Source organism: Somniosus microcephalus, chromosome 8 (genome assembly GCF_052327205.1).
Source record: "Somniosus microcephalus isolate GS21.2 chromosome 8, FLI_Smic_1.0, whole genome shotgun sequence".
Classification (NCBI taxonomy): Eukaryota; Metazoa; Chordata; class Chondrichthyes; order Squaliformes; family Somniosidae; genus Somniosus; species Somniosus microcephalus.
This window is the reverse complement of record NC_140994.1, coordinates 94,508,631-94,516,990: the sequence shown is the minus strand read 5'-3', so window position 1 is coordinate 94,516,990 and position 8,360 is coordinate 94,508,631.

The following is an 8,360-nucleotide window of genomic DNA, read 5'->3' as shown; positions in this document are numbered from 1 at the left end:
AACGGAGATGTTCCGCAAAGCGGTCACCCAATCTGCGTTTGGTCTCCCCAATGTAGAGGAGACCGCATCGTGAGCAGCGAATACAGTATACTAGATTGCGAGAAGTACAAGTAAATCGCTGTTTCACCTGGAAGGTGTGTTTGGGGCCCTGGACAGTGGGAAGGGGGAGGTATAGGGGCAGGTGTTACATCTCCTCCGCTTGCACGGGAAGGTGCCAGGCGAAGGGGAAGGGCTGTTTGGGGTGATAGAGGAGTGGACTAGGGTGTCTCGGAGGGAGCGGACCTTACGGAATGCTGAAAGGGGAGGGGAGGGGAAGATACGTTTGGTGGTGGGATCACTTTGGAGGTAGCGGAAATGCCGGAGGATGATCCGTTGAATGTGGAGGCTGGTGGGGTGAAAGGTGAGGACAAGGGGAACCCTATTGTGGATCCGGGAGGGAGGGGCAGGGGTGAGGGCAGAAGTGCGGGAGATAGAACTGACACGGTCGAGGGCAGTGTCAACCACGGTAGAGGGGAATCCTCGGTTGCGGAAAAAGGAAGACATGTCTGAAGCACTGGTGTGGAAGGTGGCATCGTCGGAGCAGATACGGCGGAGACGGAGAAACTACGAGAATGGAATAGAGTCCTTACAGGAAGCGGGGTGGGAGGAAGTGTAGTGCAGGTAGCTGTGGGAGTCAGTGGGCTTGTAGTGAATATTGGTCGATAACCTATTCCCAGAGATGGAGACGGAGAAGTCGAGGAAGGGAAGGGAAGAATCAAAGATGGACCATGTGAAGGTGAGGGAAGGGTGGAAATTGGAGGCGGCACCGATACAGTCATCAATGTATCGGAAAAAGAGGTGCGGGAGGGGACCCGAGTAGGACTGGAACAAAGATTGTTCCACATAGCCCACGAAAAGGCCGGCATAGCCAGGACCCATGCGGGTACCCATAGCAACACCTTTGATTTGGAGGAAATGAGTGGAGTTAAAGGAGAAGTTGTTCAATGTGAGAACAAGTTATTCTCTACCGTGGTTGACACTACCCTCGACCGTGTCAGTTCTATCTCCCGCACTTCTGCCCTCACCCCTGCCCCTCCCTCCCGGAACCACGATAGGGTTCCCCTTGTCCTCACCTTTCACCCCACCAGCCTCCACATTCATCGGATCATCCTCCAGCATTTCCGCTACCTCCAAAGTGATCCCACCACCAAACGTATCTTCTCCTCCCCTCCCCTTTCAGCATTCTGTAGGGACCGCTCCCTCCGAGACACCCCAGTCCACTCATCTATCACCCCAAACAGCCCTTCCCCTTCGCCTGGCACCTTCCCGTGCAAGCGGAGGAAATGTAACACTTGCCCCTATACCTCCCCCCTTCCCACTGTCCAGGGCCCCAAACACCCCTTCCAGGTGAAACAGCGATTTACTTGTACTTCTCGCAATCTAGTATACTGTATTCGCTGCTCATGATGCGGTCTCCTCTACATTGGGGAGACCAAACGCAGATTGGGTGACCGCTTTGCGGAAAACCTCCGTTCAGACCGAAAGGGTGACCCCGAGCTTCCGGTCGCCTGTCATTTTAATTCACCGCTACATTCCCACTCGGACCTCACCGTCCTTGGCCTCTTGTATTGTTCCATGGAAGCTCAACGTAAACGCGAGGAACAGCACCTCATCTTCCGATTAGGCACTCTGCAGTCTTCCGGACTCAATATCGAGTTCAACAATTTTAGATCATAACCTTGGGCCCTATTACACATGTTTTCTTGTAATTTTTCCACTCCTTTTCCCCCCCCCTTTCCTTTTGTTTCTCTCTCACACCTGGCAGCTATCTCTTGCCCTGCCAGTACACTTTACACCTAATCTCAGCCTATTACCATCTCGTCTAGCTCTTTTGTTTCTTTCACTTCTTTTGTCCAATCGCAGCTCTGCCTTCGATCTATTTTCTTTTCTTTCCAGTTTTGAAGAAGGGTTCGACCCGAAACGCCAAATCAAATTTCTGTCCACGGATGTTGCCTGACCTGCTGAGTTTTTCCAGCATTTTCTGTTGTTATTTAGGGCTGATCTCTAGTTGGTTCCTCGACATATCGGTTCAGGAAACCATCCCGTATACACTCTAGGAATTCCTCCTCCACAGTATTGTTACTAATTTGGTTAGCCCAATCTATATGTAGATTAAAGTCACCCATGATAACTGCAGTGCCCTTATTGCATGCATCTCTAATTTCCCATTTAATGCCATCCCCAACCTCAGCATTACTGTTTGGGGGTCTGTATACAACTCCCAATAACGTTTTCTGCCCCATGGAATTTCTTAGCTCTACCCATACAGATTCCACATAATCAGAGCTAATATCCTTCCTTACTATTGTGTTAATCTCCTCTTTAACCAGCAATGCTACTCCACCTCCTTTTCCTTTTTGCCTGTCTTTCCTGAATATTGAATAACCCTGGATGTTGAATACCCAGCCTTGGTCACCCTGGAGCCATTTCTCCATAATCCCAATTACATCATATCCGTTTACATCTATTTGCACTGTGAATTCATCCACCTTATTACGAATGCTCCTCGCATTAAGACACAAAGCGTTCAGGCTTGATTTTTTAACACTCTTAGACCTTTTATAATTATTATTTACTGTGGCCATGTTTGATTTACACCCTTGATTTCCCTGACTGCCACTTTTGCTTTTCTCCTTCCTGTCTTTTGCTTCTATCCTTGCTTCCCTTTCCTCTGTCTCCCTGCACAGGTTCCCAACCCCTGCCATTTTTGTTTAAACCCTCCCCAACAGCACTAGCAAACACTCCCCCTAGGACATCATTCCCGGTCCTGCCCAGGTGCAAACCGTCCAGTTTGTACTGGTCCCACCTCCCCCAGGACCGGTTCCAATGTCCCAGGAATTTGAATCCCTTCCCCTTACACCATTCCTCTAGCCACATATTCATCTGAAATATCCTTCTATTTCTACTCTGACTAGCACGTGGCATTGGTAGCAATCCTGAGATTACCAACTTTGAGGTCCTATTTTTTAATTTACCTCCTAACTCCCTACATTCAGCTTTTAGGACCACATCCCATTTTTTACCTATATCGTTGGTACCTATATGCATCACGACAACTGGCTGTTCACCCTCCCCCTTCAGAATGCCCTGCAGCCACTCCGAGACATCCTTGACCCTTGCACCAGGGAGGCAACATATCATCCTGGAGTCTCGTTTGCGGCTGCAGAAACGTCTATCTATTCCCCTTACAATAGAATCCCCTATCACTATAGCTCTCTCGCTCGTTTTCCTCCCGTCCTGTGCAGCAGAACCACCCATGGTGCCAGGAAGTTGGCTGCTGCTGCCTTCCCCTGATAAGCCATCTCCCTCAACAATATCCAAAGCGGTATATCTGTTTGAGAGGGTGATTCCCACATGGGACCCCTGCACTACCTGCCTGCGCCTACTACTCTGCCTGGCGGTCACCCATTCCCTTCCTGCCTGTGGAGCCTTTACCTGCGGTGTGACCAACTGATTAAATGTGATATCCATGACGTCCTCAGCATCGCAAATCCCCGGTTCCCTAGCCAATATTTGTCCCTCAACCAACATCACTAAAAACAAATTATCCGCTCATTATCACATTGCTGTTAGTGGGAGCTTGCTGTGTGCAAATTGGCTGCTGCGTTTCCCACATTACCACAGTGACTCCACTTCAAAAGTACTTCATTGACTGTAAAGCGCTTTGAGACGTCCGGTGGTCGTGAAAGGCGCTATATAAATGCAAGTCTTTATTTGGCTTGGTGTCAATTTTTGCCTGATTACGCACCTGGGGACGTTTAAAGGCGATATACAAATGCAAGTTTTTGTTGTTCAGAACACAAATTGTTCATGCACTGTACACGCATACACTAAGCATACACTGAACACCCCATGCATTAATTGCATATACATTGTACATGCACTGTACATACACGCGGAACGCACACTACGCGCACTCTCCAAACATTTGAATCAACTTCTAGTAAGTTTAAAAGTCATGTAGGAGGTCCAAAAAAATTCCCTAATCATGTTTAACTTAGTTTGAAACTGAACTAGAGTTATAGTCCATCTGATGTTAAACCCAAGCCACCCGAGACTGCCTCTACAAGGCATCTATCACACTGCATTGGAGTCTGATCAATCTTATTTCTGGAATTATCCTGCTGCTTCAGCATTGTTGAGGAGCAGAAATCACTTTGCAAGGTCTCAAAAATTGCAACATAAATGCACTTAAAATATGCTGTATTTAACTTCCTAATATTAAAAGCATGATTGAAATTTGACTTATTTTACAGCCTCATTCTTTAGCTAGTAAACCCAAATAAACAGGTATTGTATTATGACACAATAACAACCCCAATCTGTTGACCTGTTAGTGAATTGACTCATCACTACAGTTTCCATTCAATCTGAAAGGAAATACATACTGCAATTTCTAATTCTGAGGTAATTTTTTTTAGAAAAACCTGCCAAATGGTTAATAACAAGCGATGTCAACATCAGTATCCATCATTCACTTTGCAAACAATTAAGGCATGTAGCGAAGCAGCCCTCCAGATACACAGCTAGAAGCTGTCACATATGGAAGGGGAGAAGCCAGTCGCTTGTACTTCCATCATTACTTTTTAACCCCTACCAGATCCATCATGAGCAGCTTAAATAGGGGTTAATGGAATAACTCAGGGATTGCTTGACTGCCTCTGTGGAGTCACTTAAATGGCTCAGACAAATCAAGAATTCCATCGCCACTTGTTCCACTGTGTCTGTCATTAGGGCTCAAAAGTATTTAATTAGTCCTAAGTCAAATGTAGTGGTACTAATTTCTGTTGGGCTGGCTTCACTTCTGACGCTTGACGCCACTCACTCTGCAAGCACAGTCTGGTCCATTCTGAGCTGCAGCATATGGAGAATTTAGAAATCTCAGGCAAAAATGCAACAAGTGAATAGTAGTGACTCGTAAACCCTATAATCAAAGAGACATAATGATCATTTGCGTAGTAGCCAGAATAAACACTAACTGAGAGGTTGTGTGATTGACAGCTAGATCAAGGAAGGTCATACAAGCACTCAGACCAAGTAGCATCTGGCAAAATGCACCAATCTGAAATCAATGAAACTCTGCTGATGAACATAATTTTATGCTTCCTTGCACCAGACAACAACTCTTTCAGTCAAACAAAGTGGACATCTTTATCCCTCCCCCACATTTTGTAGCTATCCAAATCGGAAATAAAGTTAATTAAACATTTGCTCTTAAACGTTTTAGCCACTGAATCAAATTTGTGATTCTCTTTATACCTGTAGCTATGTATCTGCAGAAATAAAAAATATGGGAAAACTCGTATACCATCCCAAGACAAGTCAATTCTTCATTATGCAAATTCTTAGCAAGTTCAGATTTGTATTCCCATCATAAATCCTGCTGTAATTAGTCCTTTTGTACAGAAGTCTTAATTCTTGGTAACTTCTTGTCGATCCTGATACTGTAAAATAAACATACAATTGGGAAAGCTATTTGCAAAAGCATTTTAATATTATGTGCATTATTAATAAAGCATATATGAAGCCTGTTTAAATACAGTTGAATTCTGTCAAGTGTGTAAAATGATTCTTTCAACAAAAGTTTATTTCCCCTCCCCCTACTCCCCCCACCACCTCTTCAATGGAATCTCTGAATAATCCATTACAAACTTCTGCATCAAAGGGCAAATTTTATGAATATGCTATACCGTGGAGGGCGCACCCATGATTTTGTAATATGTGCTCCTTGGTCGAGTCTTCATGCCAAGTGGACCCTCAGATCTACTATTCTAACAGCTCTCATCAAGACTGACCCAGGCACAAACTGTAAGTCATCAAACATTAATGAACAGTAAAAATGAAATAATCTGAACAATAAACAATGACATTGTCAATTACCTTCCAGCTCAGCAAAACTGAAGGGGTAAATGTAGCTCAAAGTCAGGAAATGCAGAAATAAGTGAAAGATCAGAGATCTGTCTTGTTTCGAATTGTAAGGGGTAGATTTTTAGGCTTCCCGCCCAGCGGAAATGGGGCAGTACTGATGGAGTACTACACTGTCGGAGGTGCCGTCGAATGGGACATTAAACCGAGGCCCCATCAGGTAGGTGTAAAAGATCCATGGCACTATTTCGAAGAAGAACAGGGGAGTTCTGGCCAATATTTATCCCTCAACCAACATCACTAAAACAGATGATCTGGTTATTATTATGTTGCTGTTTGTGGGATCTTGCTATGTGAAAATTGGTTGCTTTGTTTCCTATATCACAACAGTGACTACATTTCAAAAGTAATTCATTGGCTGTAAAATGCTTTGGGACTTCCTGAGGTTGTGAAAGGCACTGTATAAATACAAGTCTTTATTTTTTTCTTTCTTCTTTCAGTCAGCTGAAAATGCTATGGCAGCCATTTTAAAATTCCAAGGACCCCACCCCGCTGCTGGAAGTTCTGTTGGGAGAGACTTCTGACCACCAGTCTGCTGCGCCCTGACCCTGTCCCAAATCCTGAGAAAATGGTCTTTAGTGACTTAACTGGAATGTCCGCCTCAACGGGTATCTTGGAGCAGCACTTTGCTATAACATGTAAAGGATGCTAGTAGTTCAGCTGAAGAAGGCCAGAGGTATATAATATATTCCAGAATTGAAAGTTGCCACTTTCCCAGGGTGATTGATTGCCACTAGGAAAGTGGGATTTGAAGCAGCTATGGGCAATACCTCTGCCAGGATCTGACTCTGGCATAACAACACAAAATGCTGGAAAAACTCAGCAGGTCAGGCAACATCCGTGGAGAGAAATTTGAGTTGACGTTTCGGGTCGAACCCTTCTTCAAAACTGGAAAGAAAAGAAAATAGATCGAAGGCAGGGCTGCGATCGGACAAAAGAAGTGAAAGAAACAAAAGTGCTAGACGAGATGGTAATAGGCTGAGATTAGGTGTAAAGTGTACTGGCAGGGCAAGAGATAGCTGCCAGGTGTGAGAGAGAAACCAAAGGAAAGGGGGGGGGCAGAAAGGAGTGGAAAAATTACAAGAGAAAATGTGTAATAGGGGCCGAGGTTATGATCTGAAATTGTTGAACTCGATATTGAGTCCGGAAGGCTGCAGAGTGCCTAACCGGAAGATGAGGTGCTGTTCCTCGAGTTTACGTTGAGCTTCCGTGGAACAATACAAGAGGCCAATGACGGTGAGGTCCGAGTGGGAATGGAGCGGTGAATTAAAATGACAGGCGACCGGAAGCTCGGGGTCACCCTTACGGACTGAACGGAGGTGTTCTGCAAAGCGGTCACCCAATCTGCGTTTGGTCTCCCTCACCGTCCTTGGCCTCTTGTATTGTTCCACGGAAGCTCAACGTAAACTCGAGGAACAGCACCTCATCTTCCGGTTAGGCACTCTGCAGCCTTCCGGACTCAATATCGAGTTCAACAATTTCAGATCATAACCTCGGCCCCTATTACACATTTTCTCTTGTAATTTTTCCACTCCTTTCCCCACCCCCCTTTCCTTTTGTTTCTCTCTCACACCTGGCAGCTATCTCTTGCCCTGCCAGTACACTTTACACCTAATCTCAGCCTATTACCATCTCGTCTAGCTCTTTTGTTTCTTTCACTTCTTTTGTCCGATCGCAGCCCTGCCTTCGATCTATTTTCTTTTCTTTCCAGTTTTGAAAAAGGGTTCGACCCGAAACGTCAACTCAAATTTCTCTCCACGGATGTTGCCTGACCTGCTGAGTTTTTCCAGCATTTTCTGTTGTTATTTCGGATTTCCAACATCTGCAGTATTTTGCTTTCTGACTCTGGCATGCACGTTACACTTGCAGCATGCAGACATACTTAACACTGAGGGAAATAAAGGCAGAATTGTTGGTTTTTTGATGCAAGAAAGGCCCAGTCCCCCGTTGCCGAAACAATTTGGCAACTTAAAGAAAAGGGACAGTGACCCAGCAGAATGAAGTCCTACCCCAAATTTTGACTCGACGGCTATACTGCTGCATTCCCTCTCCAGTCCCAGGAATTTTGAGCCTATTTGTGACTGTAACAGTGTGACTCACTGCAATAGCTGAGGCTTGTGCCTGTTCAGGGCACGATCAAAGGCGGGTCAGGTGGGAAATTTGAAATAAGTTGGAGCGGGTCGGAAACCCGCCGTCATCCCACCCCGTCGGACATGTTTGCTGGTGCGATAGCGACCCAAATGGCAGAGGTGGTGACCTAATTCAAATCATTATAACCTTGTCAAACCCTTAAACGCCTTTTTTAGCCTACCTTTCAAATTTCCCTGGCTGACCACAGGATTTATGCAGCTCGGGAACCACATCTGTCAGCCTGAGGCAGGAGTTGAGTGGCCATT